The 25,078-nt window shown below is 40.3% G+C and overlaps 1 protein-coding gene across 11 annotated transcripts in view; it reads right to left on the bottom strand.

Annotated features, from left to right (window-relative positions):
- CHL1 (cell adhesion molecule L1 like) overlaps positions 1 to 25,078 on the bottom strand; it is a 140,078-nt gene that overhangs the window by 86,193 nt on the left and 28,807 nt on the right. For 6 of the 11 annotated variants that reach the window (XM_074602217.1, XM_074602216.1, XM_074602215.1 and 3 more), the window contains exon 2: positions 20,978 to 21,058. The exons of 3 other annotated variants lie outside the window; for them this stretch is intronic. The gene's annotated coding sequence lies outside the window, so the exon portion shown is untranslated. Of the gene's footprint in view, positions 1 to 6,346; positions 6,559 to 20,977; positions 21,059 to 25,078 lie in introns of those variants that run through there. 2 more of the 11 variants (XM_074602220.1, XM_074602224.1) reach the window with 2 other exon arrangements.

Genomic DNA, 25,078 nt, shown 5'->3' with positions numbered 1-25,078 from the left:
TGACAATGACAAAAAAATAGAGGTTCTCCAGCAATTCCTTCCTCCTACTTCCCCACACGGTCTTACAGACGTGATAAGGTCACACTGGTAGCACCGATACCTGACTCCATCCAACATCCCACCTCCACGTCACAACTCTTCACCCCTCTCCACCTCCTCATGGGCTTCTCCAAGTTCACCTTGCCAACAGGAGCAAAAATGCTCACTATTTCTTACTCCTTTGGTGCTCTTCCATCTTCTCATTCTGCCAGGACCCCAACAAAACTGACACGCCACTGGACAAAGATCCCGACTTGCTGAAAATCCAGGGCAGGGTGGATAAGCGAGCCTGGGAGATACATCTGGATTTCAGCTATAACAATTTTACTAACTTGGGTTCAGCTAGTAAGGGTTTTACTGCAGCGCACTTCCCTGCTACACCTCAATCATTTATTACATGACAGGATCTACGAGTGCGGATCTACTTTGCATATAGTATTACTTATCAAGATCATTTAGTAATAAGACCCTCTGGAGAGCACATTATGAAAGATTATGGACTAATTTGACCAAAGACGTCCCTGGAGAATACTGCACTTCCGAGCAGAAGATGTACATGACTGCCACTACAGCCAAAGATAAGAGTCAAGGAAGACTGGTGAAAGGGTTACAGCTTTCTGCTTTGGATTCTCTACACACTAAACTGGTCACTAATCCTTAATAATTTAATTTATTTGCATTAATGCACTAGTGAGTCAGTATTTGCTTTAGCCTATTGCATAAAATAGTTTGAAATGTTTCTTCTAGATTTAGGTTCAATTTCATTTCTTAATGCTAAAACACCCTTATTTCATAATATACCAGTAGCCTAATTAATATTTCATGCTTATTACTTAGGCTCAGTCTCACAATAATCAATTTCAAAAAACAACTTCCACAAGACTCTGGTTAAGGTGCTTAATCTTCCCTTTTGAGATACGTAGCGCACCTCTGGTTTGCAATGGATTTATGTCAAGCTGATTTGTTTCTATTATCATATATGGACCTTTACTGTAAATTAAAAAAGAAAAATAAGTGTATCATTGCCTCTATAAATGGGGTGTTTATTTCCTCTCTGTCTTCTCATGTTTTTCCTCTGCACTTTATGCCTAGAGGTCATAAAGTACAGAGCAATTTTCGAATACAAAGTTCCTGAATTTAATCTAAATTAAGGCCCATGTCCAATTTGTTAACAAATCACTGGAATGTAAGTATTCACACTTGCTAAATACTGCATGATTGTAATTACATACCTAAAAATCATAACATTACACTGTTAACTGATGCTTCATAACAGGTTTTTCCACCATTCTATACATAGAATACATCTGATATATCTATACGTGATTGCTCTGTTTGGTGTTAGGCTAGAAATTAAAGGCCCATCTTTCAAACTGTTTCTTCCCGTTATAAATGTTTCTACTGAGAAAATTGAACACTTTCTTTCTCATTTGAAGATCCTTGAATTCAAGCCACAGAGCTACTAAATATGTCTTGGATTCACTTATTTTATGGAAATACCAACTTGGTTTGTTCTGCAACACGCATCGCCCCTGAATGGCTCGTGATTTTGGGAAGTTGCTAAACTTCAAAGGGCTCTTCTACAGAAAAAAATCGTCAAACAGCCAGTTCTCTTCCTCGTGCTTTTCCATAGCCTTTCCAACTGCAACTGAGGAAGAAAACCATGGTTGGAAATGTGTCATTCATATTCCCACGCACTCTGATATAGCTGCATAAAACAAAAATATATGCGGAGTTATTTCCAAGTCTAAGACCAAATAACATCACCTTTCTGCAGTCCAGGAGCATCCTTCAAACCTTCCTTTCTGGGAAAGAGTTGGCCGTCAGCGTGTCCTCCTCCTACAGGAGTCAACTTGAAAATTAAGACTAAGCTTTCTGTGCTGCCAGAGCAAATCTGGGGCATCTTTTCCACTACAGCAAACTCACAGAGCCTGTGAAAGCCAACGGGGACCGCGCACACCCACGGAGAGCCCATCTCTGAGAGCACGCGGCGAGGTGTAATGGTACAGCCGCTGCACCGGCTGCCGCGGCCGCTTCAAAGACAAGGGGCTTGGGAACCCTGCACCCGTGGATAATGAACATCCAGCTCCTCTGCTCCAGCGGGAGCATCCCTGCTGACTTTACTACCAAAAGATGCAGTATTTTTAATGTAAAACAGCCGGGGGGGGGTGGGTGGGGTGGGGCGGAGGGCACGGAGAGGGAGGAGGAGGGGAAAAAAAACCCCCAAACAAAAAAGAACTGTTAAATTCATAAGTTTCTATGCCTAAAGAGGATCGACTTCCCTCTAAAAATATCCCCATTTGGACCTGTTAAGGATAGAGCTCTTATAACTTGGGCGTCAGCTCAGGCGGCCAAGCTGAAGGTACACAAATTCCTCATCCCATACACAGAACTGCCTTTTCCTTAGCAAGGCAGCCAGCAGCTCCGCTGGCATACTGTAGAAAAAATTGGGAAGATCCCACTTAACCATAGCTTTTTCTACATTGCTACATATTCAAAAGCCTCTGTGCACAGTTTACAGGGGGGGGGTGAGCAGCCTGTGGTTTCAGTCACTGCTTTCATCAAATACGATTTTTTTAATTTTTTTTATTTTTTTTTTTTTTTTTACAAATGCAAAAAGCCTGTGCAAGAAGGCTTAAAGCTTGCTTTCTGGAAGCAGCAGTGCAAAAAATCCCAATCATACCAATGCTCATGGAAAATAAGGTGAATTCTTTTAGAAAAATCAAGTTCATAGACACTGAAATCTTCCCCCCCCTCACCTTTTGGTGTTATTTGCTTAGCAATAGGCCCAGCCTGTCCCCTGGCCTTCCACAGAAAAATGGAAAAAAAAAATAAATCATTGATCTAATGGCACAAAAATATCTCCATTAATATGAAAACCTAAATATGCCAGCATGGAGCATTGTGAAGACAGTTTTATCCTACTGAATCTTGTTATCCAAATGGAGAAACGTCAGCAGTGTATTAAGCAGACAGGAAAGCCAAGAGACTCATTAAGCCACATTTAAACATGCAAAATTGAATATTTTCCAGGATCGTTAAAATCAAAGTTAATTACAGAATTCAGGTTTATCCGTGTCATCCCATGTCACAATACTTCAAGACAGACGATGAGGGGAAAAGGCAAAAAAATCCCCAACAACTGCATTTAGCGTCACAGCAGTATCTGCATTATTCATCATCACTTGTGCAATGACAGATCCAAAATAATTAGCATTACTCATGTTAAGTTATGCAATTCCATCACCTAAAAGAGGAGCTGTAAAGAAATGCAAACTAATTATAAGCTGGTCACGTGCTCTGCTGTTGATGCGTGGCCACCTCAGACCTACGCTGCCATGAGGACCATCCTGGGGCCTGTGCTGGCTGCAAAGCTCCAGCAGACCAAGCCTCCACCTTTGAGTAAGGAAGAAGACCAAACCTCATTAATACCATATAGTGAAAAAAAAAATGCAGCTATTGAAATAGAAAAAATAAACAAATTAAACATTCGGGTGTGTACCTTACAGCCTAGGCGCAGCTCTGACCTTACATTAAAAAAAAAAATTAAAAAAAAAAATGTCTGTCTTCTTTAATAGTCAAACCTCAAAAACACAGCACCTACCTTAGAAATAGAAAATTTACCACCATAAATGTCTTTTTTCCCTCTAAAGACAACGAATGTGTACCTGTTCCCACTACTCAAGGTATACACCCAACATAGCAGAACGGAGCTTGTCACCAAAATGCTCAGTAGAGTTCACGGGAGACAGAAAATCACATCAAGAACTATGAAAAAGCAGTGAGCCTACAGTGCATATATATTCTGAGGGTTTTGTTGTGTTTGGTTGCTTTTTCCCCCTCCTTACTTTCCTGCTAATTTTCCTTCAGCTGTCATAGACATGAAAATTTACTCACATCTTACCAGCAAGACAGATCTCTATTTCATCTTGAGATACAAGCCCTGAAGCATTATTGAATGGGTTTTCCCAGAGAAAGAATTTACCTGAGGCAAAATTGCTCTGCTTGTACTTCGTAAAGGAAAATATTGGTTTACCACTGAAAACACACACCTGTGGAACATACACAGAAGATCTGGATTTCAGGGTGGAGACAGGCAAGAAGACAAGAGACTAACAGAGACAAAAGAAATCAGCACTTAACATTAGAATCAATTCTGTAATTGGTAAACAGAATATTCCCCTTCTTTCCCAAACTCAGGGCAAACAAGGCCATTATGCAAACTTTGTAAAATAAATCGCAGCATTTCTTCTACTCAATCACACCTAAGAGCTGATAGAAAGAAAACTTATTCTACTTTCCACACAGTTTCATACATGAGTAGAATGTAATGACGGTCCCGGCAACATGTATAATATTCATCGACATACATGTCCATTTTCCCTGTCACATCCTCTTATTGCAACCCCAAAATGCTCTGGGATGTACTCAAGGATTTTGTCCCTCTGCCTCAGATCAGATGAAGTGAGAACTTTATCTGTACTGGCTTCCACAGAACATGCTAGAGAGGAAGGGAGTTCATCTAAATTTGTTGGGATTAAGATGATGGTATGTCAACCTGAATCTGTATTTTGATGGTTGGGGCGGGGGGGGGGGGGGAAGTTCTTTTTTCTTCTCAGGTGCATTTTTCTGCCCTCCCCAGCTTCAACCACCATTAAGCAACGGATTACTTCCCCTCCTCATTCTTCCTTCTCCTCTTCACCTGTCCCATATAAACTTATTAACATGAGATTTTTCCAAAAACAGGAATAAAATATGTATATTTTATTTAAGTTCCTTTATTCTGAGCTTTCACAACAACAACCGAGGACAGAGTCCCATTAAGTGCAGCGTCTCTACAAGTACCACTGTCTGAAAAGACAATCGACATTTACTTACTGTCCATATAGAGCCAAAGGTAGAATGACCACTAAGGTAACGTGAGGGTTAGCAAGAGATTCACGTTGACTTCAGCAGAGTTTGGATCCCTCCTCCATAAGGAATCGCAAGAGACTATAGCACAGTTTTGATGAATCTTCGAAATCTGGAAGCCCATATAACTGGATTCTTCCTGGTTTATTTTTCTCTCAAGGTTCAGAGAAGAAAAATGAATAATTGAACACAGGAAGCAAAAAACATATCAGTGCACCCAACCAAATAGAAAAATTCAGTAAAGGTTCCTCAAATATAGGTTAGAAGTTATGAGAAATAACGATGAAAGTCAGTGCCTTGATGCACAGCGCTCTCCATTTATTGAAAAGACAGAAAGAAGCTGGTTCCACTCAGGAGGCGGCAGAAAAGGCTGTCAGTCAAAACCTGGCACGTACCACAGCGGCGAAACACGGAGCTCATTAGGCTGCACGTTGCTGGTGGCTTCACCTCCCCGTGCCAGCTGAGGCTCTTCAAGGTTGCAAATGGTTGTAGTAGGATATTCTAGAAATCTGATAAATGCTTAAAGGGAGCTGCTTTTCAGCAGATGAAGTTAGTTTTTTCTGAAAGGCGGGTTCCTACAGAGCACCTGAATTTAGGTTCGTCAAAACTGAAGCAGTCTGGACCAGAAATATACTTTGTAAAGAGAATCTGGTGTATCTGGTCAGCAAACAACTGGTAAAAGTCAAATTCCTATATGACCTAGACGACAGAAACCTTAAAAGGACCTGTTCCAGTAAAGGTTATTTTTTGTGTGTGTTTTAACAAGCGAAAAGCACCGGTCACTTGAGAATAAGCTTCAATGTCTCAGCTCTGCACAAGCACAACATTTGTCACTTCAACTCTGCCCTGTCGGCATATTGAGCTATGAAGGGACGTCAGGCGTAGCTGTGCCCTAGGAGCTCGCTGCTTGCGGGGGAACAGCAGAGAGAGATTGAAAAAGGGGGTTTTAGAGAGAGAGAGAGAGAGAGAGAGAGAAGAAAAAGAAAGAAAAAATAAAAACAAAACCAAAAAAATCACACAAAACATCTGTGCTAAGAGAGAAATTCAGAGATACTGACTAAGTAGTAAAAAAACCCCTGATCTTATACCAAGATGTGCTTTAAACAAGGCTCTGTGATGCACAATAGCAAACAGAGCAAAAGAAGATGGAGAGACGAACACAGATAGGAAATACCAACTACAGTTCATGCGTCAACACGTCACAAACATTTCACCAGAGGGGTCTGATATATCGCTGCCATGCCCGAGCCCGGCCTCGCACGCCATAAACACCACCCAGGGACAAGAAAACACTATTTCACATATGCTCCTTCGTGGTGACCCCACCAGTTAACCAGCCATTTGACACCCAAAACCTGCTTTAGATCAGCTTTTCGTCAACTCAGAAAGTTCAAACCTTCCCAGGGGTAGCCTCGGTGCTCCTCACCCTCCTCACTGCACAGGATGGCTGCAGGTGCCTCCGTTGGACCCCGTCCCTCTTCCAGGCTGATGCCACCTCCCTTCCTCCCACCTCACCAGGACCTCAGCAATGGCACCGGCTCTGCAACACGGAGGAGCTTCTACAAGAAATCATGACTATTTCAGAGAATTTAACCTGAAATCTGCTCTGCAGATGCAGTGAATGGCCATTTAAGTAGTGAGTCATCCTTTCTCAGATCCTTTTAAGGAACTCAGCTGGCACATTTTCAAGGCGTATTTCTTAATACTTCGTTTTGCAATTTTCAGGGTGATACATCCTAGAGCTGGAAATACGGATCATATGGCAGCAGAACCACATTTGTCAACGGGAAAGCATTTAGCACTATTTTTCCTATATGTGGTACTCGCAAAGTCTGATCTTAAAATATCTCATCTTGTCCTTCTGCCCTTTACTCAATGAAATCTTCTTTTAAAAGAAGTCAGCTGAACTTGGCCAAGGAAGTATTTAAATTCCATCTTCCATTACAGCTGAGCAAATTACACTTTTAAACATTTTCAGGACGCATTCCCAAACTCAGCTCATGTCTGTCTTTGACTGTCATAGCGATCTCAAGCCTTTCCAATGCTTTTCTTTTTTGTTTTTCTGTTACCAGCATCCTATCACCTACACCTGCACTCACTTTCTAGGAGGCTCCACGTAGCACGTAACTACCACTACCCAAGTATGATCACTTCCAACAAGTACATACTAGGCTATTGTGGCCTCTGACAGAATTTCTCTTAGACCAATACGAAAGGACCTTCTACATGTACGTTTTTCTAGACTGAATGTATCCAGGTTGAGAATCTGTACTACAGAGACGACCAGGTTCCTTTCAGGGAGATCTCCGGATTCACCAGGAGACCCTCTACCAATTTATGAGATGTGGCACCTTTTATTTTTAATTAACTTTTCAAACGGTAAATTATTTTTTATTATTCTAAAATTCTCTAGTGGATGTCAGCGCGCACCTGCCTTTGATACGTCAACAAATTGCTGTCTCTCTGCAAGCAACTGGGGAGATAATGCCTGTAAGTATTTTTAGCCCTCTTTTCAAATAGGCAATGGGTTGCAGATGGGTGAAAGTGGCAGACTTGAAGACAGGAAAAAAAACCCTGAGCGAGACAAATCTGACAATTTATCTAAACCCAAGGATTTTTATCACTGCAAATAGGAAGAAAGGAAATTTGGTCTCATGTCTTGCTCTAAAACAAGTAAATGATGTTATTTAATGCATCCAGATCACTAATTTGGACAACACAGCAGGGAACCGAACAACCACCTACACAGAAACGGTTAAGCTACAACCTTATGTTATGATTACTTGTTCTCAATGAAATCAGGTATGGTGACTAGTCCTGGAAGCCTGAAGAGATTAATACCAAAATAATATTCCTATTATACACACAATAATGGTGCAGAGATTAACACATTGTTGGTCCTTAAGGAGCAGGGTGTCAGCCTGGGCTTTGGATGTCAGAGCTCACTACATAGGCACATAGAATACAATACTTATGTTTATATTTTTATATTTTATTATTATTAAATATATATTAAATATATATTATTAAATATAGATATATATTTTATATATATATACACACATACATATATGTGATCTGTAAAGGACATTTACTTCACATCAAGGCAATGAATCAATGGCATTAATTAGATATCACTGAAAAATCTTTATTCTTTGCAGACCTACCAGCCTGCACTAAAACACTGTCTTACCCTTTCACACATACACAGAAAAAATGCCAAATAAATCAAATTCTTTTCATCTTTCATCTAAAATATTACTCTCCACTCACTATTTTCACAGAAACGTGACCTTTTTTTGGATACATTTCTGGTGAAGTGACGGCACAACACTCATGTGCTGCCCCTGTGGCACAATTTCCCTCCCATCACCAGCATCTGGACCATGGCTATTGACTCCTACAGGATCCAGGGGGACTCTTCTCCATCAGACACAGCATTAAATGACAGGTCACTTGATTTGCAAGTGTGAGAATGACTTTGAACAGAAACTGGAGTGCAGAGAAACTGAAGCTCGAGCTAATCCTATATACCAAGCAACCTTTTCTCACTGATTTTTAATACTTACTACAAGAAGGAAAAATAAAGTTTCGGGTCTGGACGTTGCCAGCAAACCACAGGGAGTCCAAAGGCTACAGCTCACTATGGGAACTTCAAAAAATATGTCAAAAGCATTAACAGTTCAGAGGGAGACGAATGACTACGTTTGTATTTGAGCCCATTTACTAAAGAAAGCATTTAATAACGAGTGGCATCAAGAGCTGGCCTCAGTTTTCCTTAGTTGCAAAGCAAGAAACGAGCAAAAAGTTTTGCAAGTGCTTTCTTAATATCGCTGTTTCAGTGTTTCCACCAGCGCCTTGACAACACTAACGTACTGAAATCTTTCATAAAGCCACTGCTTCCCAAAATGCCGTTTTAAAAAGTAAAACTGCCTCTGTTACCACCTTGAGAACATCAGGGAGAAGTTATCGTATATGCAATGGATGCCACGCTTAGTTTTCAGGGTTTTACTGAAAACTGCTCCGTTATCCAAACTCCCCCCAAGCTCTCCTCCAGCTCCCCGCAAGGAAGGTGCCTTGCTCCCCATCAGCAGGGGCTGACTCCATCCTCCCCCACCAGCCGTGGGGACAGGACAGGACAGGAGCACCCCACGGTCCTTGGGGGACCCTGCGTACATCCCCTCCTTCCTGGGAATTCACCCACCGCGCTTGCAGATAAAAACTCAAGCCTTACGCTTGAGTTTTACTCACAGGAAATGAAAATCCTGGGTAATGAGCTGAGTTTTGGCAAAACCTGTGCATCTTTATTTGGGGGATAAAGGTTATAATGTTGAAATAGATTGGTTTCATGAGAACTACTTTTTTTTTTTTCTTGGCAAAGGAAAAAATGCTACTTTCTGTGACAGCTTATTGAGGAAATGAGGCTTTTTACACTTGTGCAGCCTCTCCCATCTATCCAAACCCCTCAAATCGCTGGCGAACAGGGAAGTTTCAAAGGAAAGAAACTCAGACTAGTGCCTCCGCTGAGAAAAGGGGCGCTGCAAATTCTTTTTGAGAGCAGCTGACTGGCAAATCTCAATGTGTTTACTGGCAAGCCAGTCAGCCTGTACATAACATCGGCTGTGAGTAACCCAGTATTATCTCCTGCAGAAAACGTATGAGCACTGCCCCATGCAGAGCAATTGTCAGTAGGTCAGTAGAAGTCAGTAGGAAATCAAGTCAGGCTTTTAGGTTCACAGGATACAGAATACCTTGTTTTGTAAGAAAGGCTCAATTTTTAATTACCTGGAGAGAATTACTTTCCCGGTTATTTTGTACTGTATGGGTATTATTAACTTTTTACTTAAATCTGAATTGCAGAAATGTAAACCAAAGTTGGTTAATGAAAAAACCACCCTGTAGGGACAGCGCAGTTCAACAGACGATCAAAAACACCTTTTGCATCATTAATCTGCATGATTTCATGATGCTGCCTTGGAAAGAATTAAGAAAAATAAGTATTTCACTAATGTAGGCGTGAAGCATCCTTCAAAGGGTCTGTCCCTCCCCCAAAACTAGTTTGCCCAGAAACACTGCACAGCAACAAAGACTTACTCAAATTTGAAACCAAATCATTAACCAGAAAGCACTCAGTGGGAAAGCACTTCTTGCCCAATATAAGAGGTTTCATAGCCATCACGTCTGTAGCCTGCCATTTGTTCATTAATTTTCAAATGAGGGATTATGAGCGCAGACAGTGTCCCTTTGTCTTCCAGCGTGGCACATTGAGGATATAACGCTGAGTCCCTTATTAGCGGGTGTCCTCCTCACCCCTCGCTCCAAGGCAGAGCTTCTCCTATGACGACAGAAACCACGCGGTGACCTCCAGCCAACGCAAGCTGTCGGGTAACCGGCTAACAAAAAAAATGTTTATTTCACAGCGGCCTCTCCCAAGCTCCCAGTACACCCAAAAATCTGCCATGGAAGCATCTCTGCGCCCTCACACCTTGGGCCTTTCCGACAGCCCTTCTTCTACATTTATCAAAGCTCCAACCCTCTTCAGATGCAGAAACCTACCGAGCATCTGGCAGGTGCCTGCGTGCTATGCAGCAGATTATAGAAAAGCAACCCTTTGGAAAAAGCATGCCCATTAAATTGGGAAGAGCGATAACAGTATCCAAGTTCTTGAATTTAATGAGGCAACATCACTTAGGGCTGACTCTTACTAAAGTGTATATAAGGAAATAATTCCCTTGTAATGAACTCATGCAGCAACTGGCTTTGCCTTTTCTGCATGCTAATGATAATAAATTCCATTTAAATTATTTCAGGCATTGAATAGCTGGTCTATTGTACTTACCAGAACAAGGTAAGTCGTTTGCAAGGACAAAACAGCAACTACACTAAAGGGAAGAAGGTGCATTAAGCCACTTAGCAATAACTCTTTTTTTCTCTTTTGCCATATTCAGACACGGTCAGCAATTATTTTTTTTTGGCAGGATATAAAATGCTAAGCTTGGCAGGGAAGCATTTAGAAGCAAATGACTGTTTTCAAAGGTAGCAGTGAGGAAATATGCGAAGTGAGATGTCTCCAAGAGATATTGGCCCACTTGGTAATCCTATCTCTACCCAGCCAAGGAAGATGGCACAGCCAAATAAACAGATTACTAAAGGCAGGGACTCACTACAATTGAACTACAATCTATCTTATATCTACATGGAAATAACTTCTACTGCAACAATTTTTGATCTAGCATGACAGGACAGGTTTTGAGGAAATATGTCAATAGTATAGCAGCATTTAAAGAAAATCCCCAAGTAATTTGTCACGTCTCTGTCAAGCCCAATTCAGGCATGCAAGTCATCCTGTAACGAGACAACAGCTTTTAGAAATTGGAGCTGCAACGACTTTCAAGGCTTGAGTTTCTAACATGTGGTTGATTTGGTTAGCCAGGGTATAATTTTGTAAGTCTACTCAGCGTACGCGGGTGGGCATGGAGAACAGGAATCCATACGGGCACATGCCAGGCATCCATAATGCAGGATGAAATGACTGAGGAGAAAGCAGCAGTCCTTCCAGACAAACATGAACTTCTGCAAATGTTTTCCCCGTCACTACCCTAAACACTTGTCATACATGGGAGACACGAGCACTTTCCGAAGCATATGTGCTCTGGGAAGGGAAACGGAGGGCTGATACTAATAAGAGCTGGCACATCGCCACGGCTCGGGCTGACGAGGCGGGAATTTGTGAACACCACCTCTGTCGACTCATCACCGGGTGGATGTCGTGTGTTTTGTTTGTTCTTTTCTGGAAAAATGTCAGTTCAGTTAATCCAATCAAGGATGCATCAGAGTGTCAGAATCAGTTTTCAGGCTGACAGAAAATAAAGCAATTCCTCATCACTTAAAGACTGAGTTACTGTTGCCTAAAGATAAAAAATTGGTAATATTAATAATTTGGTTCACAAATCATATCTCTTTATGCAATCACTTTTCTTTTCAAAGTCTTCCTAGTTACCATGAACTACATCCAGAGAAAATTGTAATTCTAATTTCTACTCTGATCATCTTCAGTTTTATTAACTTAGTATTTTACCTGATAAGAATAAAAATTAATAGAGATTTTCAAAATATTTTTTTCCTATTCTTTTTCTTCAACTGACTCTTTTGGGTTTGCTCCATTGACTTCATCAAGGGTCTTCGCACATTAGGAGTGTTATTTATGTGAACTGGCCTCAGGACATTACCAAAATAAGTGCCAGTGGTAAATTAATTCTTTAATCCTCTTTATGCCACAGGATGCAAATCTGTACACATAACATTTGCTTACCTACTTTTTGCTATTGATTCTTACATTTTTAATCACTCTCCACTCTCTAGCATTTACTTATGCTATTCCGTCAAAGAATGACTTTAGAAAAGGAATTCAATACCTCAGTCACATTGAGAAAATTAATTTATCTTTTCATTTCATGGAGGGTACTGCATTGGGTTTTTTTGTTTTGTTTTGTTGTTTGTTTGGTTTTGGTTTGTTTTTTTTTTTTAATATTTCCTTTATTCCAAAGTACAGAACTGTAGGCACCCTTTTATCAAATTTATCAGGAATACCTAACGGGAAAGTGGTATTGCAGAAAAGGTGAGTATTCTTCATAGCAGAATGAAATACATTAACAGTCAAGTCTATGAGGGCAGGACTTGGAAAGAGAAAAAAATACTAGAATGTAACAAAAAATAGGCCATGCCTTTTCAAGAGAATCTCATAACGAATAGTTTGTCACACCTTATTAATACATCTATTATATTTACCATATATTTATTATTCCAATACTCTCTACTATTCTATACTTGTGTTGTAGTGGACATCAGAGGACAGCACTACAACTAAACACTCTCCAAATTTATAACTAATATTGCAGCCAATGCATTAATTTATTACATCCATATTTATACATATTGTTGTGGTAAAGCCTCAAGATTGTACACATTTTTTCCCCCACATAAGAAAACCCCTCACAACACAAACCATGCGTTTTAAGAGCTTGTTTTGGTAACAACTTTTGCTTCCAGAAGTTGGCCCAATTCTAATTTTTATTATCGCATCAAACCAGAGTGTTGGAAAGGACCTCAAGAAGTCATCTAGCCTCTTGGCAGATTCAACCACAGCAGCTGGAGCCTCAGCAGCCGCCCCGACAGCCTCAGTCACTGGCGAGGTGTTTTGGTTTTTAGGGCAGATTCTTTCTACTCATTTCAACCAAAGCGGTTCTGCATTTCCCCAGGGTGAAGACTAGCAAAAATTCACTGGTTTCTTGTGCACATATTACAAATCCTGAAGCCCTTTTTCCTGGAAGTTCTCTGTCTCCCTTCCCCTCCAAATTCAGCACAGGATGCCACCTGCCTCAAGGTTATGAGAAATCATTGCAGTGTTATCAAGTTATAAGCCTCTAAAAAACCCAATTTAGGAGACATTTTGCAGCTTAACCCTCAAATTCCCAGGTGTTGGATGCTCAGGCTGCCAAAAGAGCAACTCCCCCCTCATCACCCTCAGTCCTACTGCTGTTAGGCCTGAGATGCACCATCTCAGAGGGACTAACCATCACCTAAGCAAGCCTGCTGGAGCAGGACATTCCTGCAGCGCTGCTGCCAGAGCAAGGATCAAACACCAGGACTGCAAAAAGGTGCTGGAAATACAGCCTGGAAGGAAATGCGACAGGAGAACACAACCACAACCACAGTGCCCTTATAGAAACAATATTAATGCTGTATGGGTAACATGTTGTTGGTGACTAATACAAAAATACAGATCTTCAAGTCTTCCGGTTCAACTAATGAAGACTAATTAAGCAATAAGAAATACTTCATATAAATCTTAATGAGTTTTTCTAACCCTCCAGTAGTTGAATTGGCTGTAATTAATCAAAAAAATAAAGATGGTAATTTACTAAAGAACCTCTCACTTTTGATGACAAGATCCCTACTTCCTACCTTGCCTGCAAAAAGGGATTTAAAAGGTAAAGAGAAACATCAGTCCATTACCTAATGGGGAAAGAATAGCAAATCACGCTCCACATATAAGAAGCAGGCCTATTCAATGCCTTTTTTTTTTTTCCCCTTATGATTTCACAAAAAAGTGAAAAAGTTTACAGTGAGCAGACTCTCAATATAATTCATTTTAACTAGGAGCTCCGAACACAAGCTGAGCAGAGAGTTAAAGACAGCGTGGGTAAGATACAGCTAAGTAACTCATTAAGGATTAAATTTATTTCGAAATATTTCAGGTATCAGCTGAAGTTCTCTTTAAACTACTAGTAATTACTTTTTAGTATTCCCAGGGAATGGCTGAGGTCCCAGAGGGTAAGAGGTGGTCAAACACCGCAGCTATTTTTAGAAATGGGAAAAAGGAAGACTACACAGTCTCATTCAGTACCCTGAAAGACCCAGGAACAAATGATTAAGCACCCAGAGGTAAAAGAACCCAGAGGAATACAAAGTGAGAAAAATTGGCCAAAATGCATTTGTGAAGAACTAATCATGTCAACCTAGTCGTCTTATTATTTTTTTTTTTTTAAAATCAGGATAATTACCCTATCATAAGAATTAGATACGATACATTCTGAAGAGACAAACATATTCCTCTATCACAGTAAGGCAGATTTACCAACTTCTTATTTTAGACTACCAACAAACACAGCCAAAGAACAGTTTTCAACTGTCCACTTCCAAACTGAGGGAACACACCAGTGCATCTCCACAGGTGTTTGCACTTGGTCCTGTATCTTCATGCGTGACTTAGGTCACATGAAGTGTGGAGGAGCTGCAAGCGCTCTGGAGGACAGCACTAGCATACCAAATTATCCCAGCACATTGGGAAAAGAACAAACTATCTGAAATCATGAAGGTAATTTAATAAAAAGATATGTAAAGTCCTACCTATTTTAGGAAATCAAGCACAGACTTTAAAAGATGCTTTATCAGGTAAGGCAGCAATGCAGAGAGACCAGAGAGGTTAGAAAGGATAAAACCTAAACGTGAGTCAGCAACGCGAGCCTGCTGCCAGAGAGACAAGTGGTGTTTTGGGAAATATTAACAGATGTTAACCGCAGGACACAGGAGGTAATTATTCATATGAGATTTAGAAGACATGACCTAGAAAGAAGGATATCTGTTCACTCTATAAAGAGATGGGACCAAAAAGCAGATATAGCAGCAATATTCCCATACATAACGAGTTTTAATTAAGGAAACTACAATCAGTTGTACTTCATGAGCACAAGTAGCGATTGGCTTAATTCACAGAAAGGAAAATTAAGGACAGATACTACGAAAAGCTTTCTGAGCTATACAGATAGTTAATCATTTCAATACGTTATCCCCAAGAAGGCTGTTGGGACCCATCACCGGAAGCTGCTAAAATGACCTTGACACACACAGCTCTCCCGAAGACAGGCGATGTGGTGTGGTCCAGCGGGCTGAACTAGACGACCCCTAAAGATCTTGTGCCAGGTTTGAATTCTGACACTTTTAGTGTCAAAAGCCAAGAAATAACATCTTAGAGAAATGTTATCGCCTCTGGAACAAAAGAAGGGTAAGAGAATCACTTAATTTGGCACAACTGACTACTGCTGCCCGGTACAGCACCAGCTTCATATTATCTTCATTTTTAAATTCGTATTGCATACTTGCAGGTCAGACCAAATATGTACAATTAGCTTCCCATACCTGAGAGTTTGCAAAGAATCTGCCCACCAAAGCACCTCTTTATCCCAGTGCTGCCAGTTTTATCTTTTCCCAGGAAACACAATCAAATAAAACCAAAATAGAAAAAGCTACCTTGTTACACTTCTGTTTTCCACTCCTGTATACACTGGTTTCTTAACAAGGTCTATTCTATACTACCTTTAGGAAAAAGCCATTCAGGAGGAAAAGGGTGGCATGTAATACACTTCCTCCATTGTGATGATTTGTATTACATATTCTCATTCATTTTTCTTAATTTACTATGCTTTACTATGCTAAATGTATTATTTACTACTATACTATGTATGGTAGTCCTACACAATACTTTGCAGGAAAGCATCAAACCAGAATTTTATATTTCAGTTTACTGAAGTAATACACAAGCTTTGCTGGTGCTGAATTTATTTCAGCTTTCTATTGTTATGTGATTTTATTAACTCATTTATACAAAGCTGAATTACAGTCTATTACCAATCTATTTTCTCTCTGTGTACAAGTATATAGTAATATAGCAGATATATTTGAAATAATAGGAATAACAAAAGTAGTATTATGCACAATTATAGCTAGTAGCACTCAAAATCAGACATTGTTAATAATAAATGACAATGTTATATAAAAGAAATACCATCTGAAAACTGATTTTACACGGCATATTAAAGACTTGATGGCTCAGGAGATGGGTAATAGAATAAAAAGCCTTTCATCTCAAGGTCATCAATTCAAATACAAGTCAGACTGATAGTAACTGAAAGCCATTTGACGAGAGCTCTAATGAACCTAGTCTCGTTACTAAAAATTTAAGAATAGCCTCTGCATTTAGCCCTTTCTCCTGCCTCTGACAGCAGTCAATACAGAAATCAGAGAGAGTACGGAGGAGCAGATGCGATTCAGCAGGTAGAGTTGCGTTTCCCTCATTACACGCTGCCAGCCCCAGGCTATCGCTATTTTAGCGGTTTCCTATAGCAGGTACCTGTTTGTTCTGTTCCAAAATTCAACATCCTCAGCACTGCTGTGTCTTTTATTGCTTGCAGGGTTGAAAAAAAGAGTTGGGCTTTCAGCTCCCTGAGTGACCACTTCACATGATGCACAGACAACACTCCAGTTGGTTGTTTGAGCCATGACAGTTTGATACATTAATGCATTACCCTTGTTTGATATCTTACTGTTTTTCTGGTATGTATCCAACAACATACCAAAGTAAAACAACACATTGGGGAAGAGAAGAATCCCCGTGCAAACCAGAGCAACTATTCAGATAGCCTCACATTAGCCAACAAATAAAGCAAACCCCACATTGCATGACTCAACAAGCAAACTCAAAGTCTCCTGGAATAAAACCTTTGGTATAATTTCCTTTGTTCCAGGATAATCCCTACAGAATGTACTGTTGGCTATGGCATTAGCATGATGCAAAGCACTGATGAGAAACCCATTGATGTTGTCCTTTTGTTTGCCTTTTTATGCTGAATGAGACTTTTTTTTTTTTTTTTAAAGAAAATACGAGATGAATTTTCAATGACTCTCCAGAAAAGCATCCCAGAAGGAATTTTGCTTTCATAGGCAAAGCTTAGTGTTTGCATATCCAAACGAACACCTACAAACACCTATTTGCAGGTATAAATGGGGACATACAGAAGCATCAGTGGGACACTCAGCAATAGGACAAATGTTTCCCATAATCTCTATTCGGAACCCATACACTCCTTTTTGAAGTGAAGCACCCAAACAGCCTCCTCAGATCACTTCCAGCCTCAATTATTTTAAGATTCTAAAAATTAACCACCTCATGGCTCACGTAAGCTCCATCTTCAGCAGCACTCAGGTTTAGGGGAGCCCTTTCAGTTTTCCAAAGTGACTAGCAGATTCATTTCAAAGGTAACCAGATACCTAAAGATGCAGTTTACTACCAGCACAGGCTTACAATGTCTGGATAATCAATTCCCTTAATGCAATTTTTCCCCAGCATAGCCCAGGTGTCTAATAACCATTATAAACCCAGTCCTTACCCAGGGGATTCCTATGAAATCGCCAATCTCTCACTTTTCTGCTGTGTCTAGAGATATACGTCAGCACCTACACTTCCACCACTGAAACCCTGTTGAAGCGTGTTTTTCAGTGCTGAACTTGACCATTTATTCCTACATCCTGATAATCTGGCGATATTTATAACCCATAACTTGGTGGGATTTTCAGATACAATGCTATTTCAAGTTATTTCCCATCTAGTACCTCAGTGGGCACTTCTCATGCCCACTTCTCCCAGTTCAGCCCTGGCAGAGGCAGACGGGAAGATGCCAGCCTGAGCTGCACTCGGACCACATTACATCCCACGGAGCACAGGAACAGCCCCATCATTCCACACAGCAGCGGTTTGGTGATAGTTCATCGGCAGTTTTGGCAGAGAGAATATGCTGGCAATACATACACGTGAGCTTCACCCAAAAGCTTCACCTTTACGGAAGCTCTTCAGATGGTGGAGGCTCTATAAATTTTTGAAGCCACATCAGCCCGAGATTTGCGCGCCTCTGGTGTCACTGTGCAGCCTGCAGCACCGCTTCAATAACCTGATTTTCCCTTGCAAGAGGTCAGGATTTAACCAACTCCGATTACCTGAGGTTAAAACTAGAGATCGCTTTGTTTCAGCAAAGAGCTACCTCCTGGCTCGCAACACCAAACAGCCCTACTTACGTCATGTCTGTCCAGACGACTAACTGTCAAAAGTACAGAAATACGGATTTAAGAGGATTTTGGAGCGTGGAAAAATCCCGAATCCATCAGTTAAGGTCATTAGCTCATGTGACACACCTCACTGAAGTCAATTTTCAAGGATAAGCGTGTGACAATCTGACTGGAGGAATTCTCCTTTAATGCATTATTAATTCATTTATTATTACAGTTATTATAATCTTTATGCAGGGCACTGAAGCTCAATTTGTTCTATATCAGCTAATGTTTTTAATGAGCCCTTTCTTCTCCTCAGGATGGGAGCTTTCTTAACCAGTTATTTGGCTTTTAAGCAAGTAGAAAATGACATGACGGTGTATCCTCCTTATAAATACAACTTCACATATCATGCCCTGAATTTTAAATTAAAAACAAATGAGTACTAACTTTCACATTGCCAAATACCTTTTAAGAGGTAATAGACTCATGAACTCTAAATATAGGAACTTCATCACACAGTTAAACGCAATGAAATCTCAATTAGAATTCCCCTCTCTGACAAAGAGGAGAAATACTTTGAAATAAAAAGATCGTGAGTAAATGCAGTTAGTCGTGGGGGAGACATCGGAGCATAGATTAAATTAAGTCTAAAGCCCCATCTGAATGGCCTCGGGTTCAATCTCTGGTCACACAGGGCAAAGAGGTCACAAGGAGACGTGTAGACGTGGTGCTGAGGGACACAGTTAGTGGTGGACTTGGCAGTGTCAGGTTAATGCTTGAACTCGATGATCTTAAGGGTCTTTTCCAACCTAAATTATTCTGTGATTCTATACAGAAATCTGCTCAAGTCCACACTCGGAATGTTATGCCTGCACTTCCAGTAGTTCTCCCTTGAACTAGAATAGCTCAGCCCATGGGATACTCTCACAGAGAATACAGAAGAAGGTTTCTGCAGGGAGGGTAAAAGAAAAAATGAAGAAAAAAAAAAAAAGGCAGGCAAAAATTAAAAAATGACAGGCCAAAAGACAAAATACTGAACAGACAAAAAAAGAAAAAACATAATTAAAAAAAAGGCAAAAGAAAAAAAAAATTATGCATTTTCTGGGGCTGTGTAAGAAGAAACAAGACAGAGTGTCCCACAAGAAAAGCAGAGTAAAGCTTTATTCTCATTGCTCATGCATACCTATAGCCAGCCTTCACATGGTGACCTTTCCAGATGGCTGGTCTTGAAAGAGGGAAAGTTTATAAGACAACTTACAAACTGACAAGAAAGTGAGACTTTCAGTTCTGAACTGCTCCTAAAGAGAGATGAGTCAAAATAGAACCAGATTTTATGGAGATCTAGATTCACACAGAATCTGAATCCCACTGCCTGATTAGTCAGGGTTTATCAGAAATTAGTAAATTATTTTCTACTTGAAAAAATCACTAGCTGTAAGGAAAAATAAATTTATCAGTGGGTATAATAAAAGAATAAAAATATTTTACGAAAAAGTTTGTTAAAGCAACATTCAGACAGATTATATTTTACCAATAACTTTGTCATTGTGAATTTTACAGACCACAAAAATACGCAAAATGAAACTCAGCCGGCCAGTAAGCAGAATACAGAAAATCCCAATAAATGCTACCCCAAAAGAAAGTTACAGTGTAAATAATTCCCATTATACCAAAGCTTTAGCTTTAGAGCTCCCATTAATAAAAGTTAACGAGAAATGCATATTTAAACTCCATGTATTGGTAGCACAGAATCCCCTTTCATCAGCCACAAACAAGAAACAGAAAACAAAATTATAGTGGTTGATTTTTGTGTGATGTTTTTCTTTTTTTTTTTTTTATGAATAGGATTTAAATAAAAAAAAAGAAGGAAAAAAAGATAAGAAATCCCTTGCCAGTGTGATTATTTCCTCCGAGCACATCTCACCACAGGAAGGGTCCATGGGCACTGAAATCCCCTGGTAACAAGCAATCCTAGAGAAACCCAAGACATAAATAACTCCGTGCTCCAAGACCATTTTTCACCGATGAACAGTGGTTGGCAACGCCACCACTAAGGCCCTGCTTTTCCGCTATTTCTCTTGGACGCGCCCCAGGGGTACTTTAAAGAAAGGCAAGGTCCATCCGCCACTCTGCACCCAGGCCCTCCACCAGAGTTTGGGGTAACTCTCTGCTGATGGCCACCACCACCAGCTGCTGGAAAGCAGAATGGAAGATCTCCTTTGAAACAATCAGAATAGAGTAATTACCTTTTCCTACAGGTTGAAGGACGAAATAGATTTGAGGGGTTTTTTAAAATGTAAAATCCCAAGCTCCTTACCAATAAGATGCTACACCCGGATAAAACCAAGCTTAGGGCTCAGCCACACATAATGACAAATTACTGTTTGCTTAACGTGTAAAAAGAGAAGACAAACAAGTTACATCTGACATTAGAGAGCTTTCAGCCTTTGAAAGCGTGCTCACATCCTCCAAGTAATTAAAATCACATGGAATTATTCCACAACACATACATGCACAAAGAAATAGACACACACATGTTTATACTTTTATAGAAAAAATGTTATGATTCCGAAACAAAGATAAATAAAATTTACATCCAAATGACGAAGACTTAATTTTTAAAAAAATAAGAATAATTTCTAACCAGCACATGCAGCTGCTTCTTCATCAATGCATGGTCAATTTGCAGTTTTACATCTGAACCGTTCTCCCCAGTTTACTGCATCTAGAGAGAAAGACAAATTTGTGATTTGAGTAATGGTATGTCATACATTGAATTTATCTAAAAACAGCATCTATATCAGTACAATTCCTTTGTTTACTTTTTTTTTTCTTCCCCTCTGTGTCACCGAGTTCACATCTGATCTCATTCTCTCTGCCCTCCATTTGACTGGAAAAGAACAGGTTTGGGGTTTTTTTTTCCATATTTGAATAACAGAAGCAACATACCCCATGGAATAGAAAAACGGGCTGAAGTGAGAAGACCTGATTCTTATTCTAAATCTGGTTTGTGACCTTGGAACGAGTCACTTCTCTGCACCTCTGTTTCCCCTCTCTCTTTTTGCCTTTCTTCCCTACTTAGATTACAAGCTTTCTAAAGCCTGTGAAGTGTTTATATAGCACCAACCAGATAAGATTCAGCTTTCAATGGAATCACTAGATAACACAAAACCAGAAGCAATTAATCTAATTATTCACTTACATTATTGCCCGCCTATAGTCCACTAGTGTGAAAAAAGATTTCAAAGTTATTTTCAATATTTACTTTCATTTAAAATAAAAGAAATTTTAAAAAGCCCATGAAAGAAAAGTGTGTTCAACAGGAAATAAATTCCTTAATTTTTTTTGGTGGTTTTTTTTTTTTTTTTTTAAATACCATTCCCCCTACTTCAAACACATTGACAAAGAGCTGCATTTCTGTATCCATCTCTGGGATACGTGGACACGGTACAGCTCCGCTACTGAACCAGTGCCACAATATTCCCTCCTGGCTGAGCCCTGGTACACCAGGGGCTGTAATCCCTGTTCAGCATCCTGCTCCCTTCCCATCGGATGCTCCGCTACATCCTGGGAGCAGCAAAGGCAATGGGAAGGCTTCGGAGCTTTGAGACCACTTTTCTTACTCTCCCAAAAGAGAGTGCACACACACACACAGAGTGTAAATCCCGGGCCATATTCCCATGCCACCAAGGAGCAAAAGAAGCACACAAGCACCATTTTCTCCTTTTTTTTTTTTTTTTTCTTTTTTTCTTTTTCTCCTTTGTGGGTCACCTTTAAAAGTTATTTTCTTTCCAGACTCTCTGTACGAATGACACGATATTCAGTGAGATGTCTTAAGGGAAAAGAAACGATAAAGAGAAATTCAGCTAACCTATTTTCTTTCTTGTCACTATTTGATAATCTCTTTATCTGGTCTCATTTCACCAGTTGCAGGCAGACTTATTTCCCCACAGACAGTCCCAATCCTTCTTCCAAAGTGCACACGTGCACAGCACCTCCTTTCCCATAGCTTTTTAAAATCATATTGTAATGTCTCTTGGCTATTTTGGTGCATATATAGCCAAACCTAGCACACATAGATGTCCGTATGCTTACTGCCATACGCATCTCTAGTCTTTCACATAGTTTCTGTGGTTATGGACACAGAGAGAACATTTACACAAACCTCCCCGTCAAAAGCTGCATGCAATTTCACTGAAACACAATTCACGAGCGCATAACTTTTAAAGTTCAACCCCTTTGTCAATAAATTATTCTTTCTGATGTGAACAGAGAACATTTTCTAAAGCTCTGCAGTGATTTAGGAACCTCAATTCTACTTTCAGCTGCACCTTAATCCTTCTTGACTTCTATTCAGGCTTTAGCTCAGAAATGTTTACTCTCCTGCTGGCACTACACTCAGCCTTTTATAGCGTCTTTACCTTCCCAAAGTAAAGTAACTGCGATTTGTAATGCCAAATGCAAATTGCCTGGTCTACAGCTTGTGCCAGCTGGGCAGAACCCAACAAAGCTGTGGCAGCCTGGTCCAAGGATTGCAAGACACGTCTCGGCTAGAAAACACAGCAAACCCAAACCCAGTCCCACGCACATCCACCAGGGCTTGCAAAGCAGAGCAGAAAATCCCTATGCCGTGAAACAGTGTAAAACAGAGGCTATTTTCAGGACTTCAGTTTATCTCAGGACTGGATTTAGAGAGTTCAAGGCCAGAGATGCTGCTATTACATCAGGTCCAGACTTCTTGCCATTACATTTCCCCCCGCTATCTCTATATTAAGCCAATTCACTTGTAATTGATTAAAACATCTACTCCAAATAAAAAAAAAAGAAATCCACTTTTTATTTAGAGACATGGAAAAAAACGAAAGAGGAATTTCAACATTATTTTAATCAGAGATTTTGAGGGAGGAGGGAATTACAATTTTTATGTCCCCCTCCCCCTACTTTTTAATCTAACTCAAAAAAAAAATCACAGCAGAGAATAGCAACTCAAATGCTTTATAGCTGAATTCTTTTTAATCAGCTGTCTCCTATCTTTACCGGCTGTTTGTCTGCTTCTCCCATTTATGTTGTGTATCTTGGACTTATCGATCTAGTAAGCTTTAAATTACAGCTATCCATGGGGAAAAAAAAAAAAGAAAAAAAAAAAAAAAAAGAAAAGCAGCAGAGGCAAACCACAACAGGAAAGAACAGACCTGATAAAGGATTTCTGAAGGGCTACTCACTTTTGCTGAAAGAAAATCTTAATGGAATTTCCTGGAGAGAAAGTCAGTGGGACTGAAGTTATCAGTGTACTGCACAGACAGAGGAAGGGTAAATAGAGCTCACAGATTGAAGGAAAGGATTTATATCAAAAATGGTTCCAGTGAGAAGTATGTGAAAACTTGGAAAAAAAGCCCCACAAGGTGCAGTATTAGTAACCTAGTCTGTATCACCCGGTGTTTTTATAGGGTTTATTAGAACCAGACAATTTATAGCAGTTCTTTTTCTTTCAGGCACAGTATAAACAGACAGGAAGAATTCATCACTCCCCCAAAACACTAAAAGTGTTTAACATTAAAAGGGCAGAGTAGGAGCAGAGCTGATTTCAGGGCTCAAGTGCAGCTTCAGCTCAAAGACTGCTAAGGGGAATCACTTCTGGTTTTCACCAGTGAGCCATCAGTACTGTCCTGCTGAAGGAACTAGGCTGTCCATAGACCTCCACAATCATCCTCCACCTCAAATCCAGTATTCCATGTGCTGATATTGCAATTCCATGGGGAAGGTGATCTAAGCTCCTGGTGATGTGCATCACCTGGAGGTTATTCATCATTTTGCCCAAGTGTCTTCTGTAACGTGTAGGAAGAATTAGGAGTGGGTGGTCCGTGTCCCATCTGGGGTGATGCTGTTGGTAGGAAAGCATCGTCATTCCTCCTGTGTAACACCTAGACAACAGGCACAGATGGCTCTTGCTTCCTTTGCGCAGATAAACAGCTCTCTGTCTCAATCACGGAACTTAAGTTTAAAAATCAACCATGAGGCCAAGAAGCTGATATGTGGCACTCCGGGCTACGCGCTGTTATTACCACTGTGCACAGACGTATCCATGTGGCCATTTCTAGGCTGCAGAAAATTTGCACCTGCAAAAAAGCTCTAGAAAGATTGCTTCTAGTGCTACACTGGAAAAGAATTACTGAAACAATGTATGTCTTAAAAAACCCGTTTCCCAGCCTATGTTGAAAACGTAACCTGCTGTTTGGCTTTTCATGCCTTGTGTACTACAAGGGAAAAATCTGCAACCTTACAAACTGGGATTTATGATGACAGTTCTAGAGACCTCGTGGCCTGAATCAAAGTGGTTAAGTGCCCTGCTCTTGTAAATCTGTTGGGATTTTCAAAGATGAGAAATAAAAAGACAATCTTCTTCCTCCGTGGGTACAGGCAAAGCGTCTGCGTGTCTGGATTCCCAGTGCTGCTTCTGCTTCGCAATGGCATTTTGTTGTTATGATGTTCTGCAAGTACAGCCACTTTAGTCCTTCAATTTTCCAAAAGGTTAGAGGGAGCTGACAGATTTCTAAGCGAGGGAATGCAGTTCACACTTTAATTCACTCAGCTGGCCATTCATTGAATTTGACACTGTATTTCGGCCGAGTTGTGCATGGTGCAGAGAAGGGGAAAAGCAGCAGGGAACAAAGATGGCTTTAAGGCATCTCTGATCCCTGTGCCGAGCTACTCCAGGGCTGCTCGGTCTCTGAGCAGGACCAGAAGC

Source organism: Larus michahellis, chromosome 10 (assembly GCF_964199755.1).
Source record: "Larus michahellis chromosome 10, bLarMic1.1, whole genome shotgun sequence".
Classification (NCBI taxonomy): domain Eukaryota; kingdom Metazoa; phylum Chordata; class Aves; order Charadriiformes; family Laridae; genus Larus; species Larus michahellis.
The sequence above is the reverse complement of the archived record's forward strand: the minus strand, read 5'-3'. Positions and strand labels throughout refer to the sequence as shown.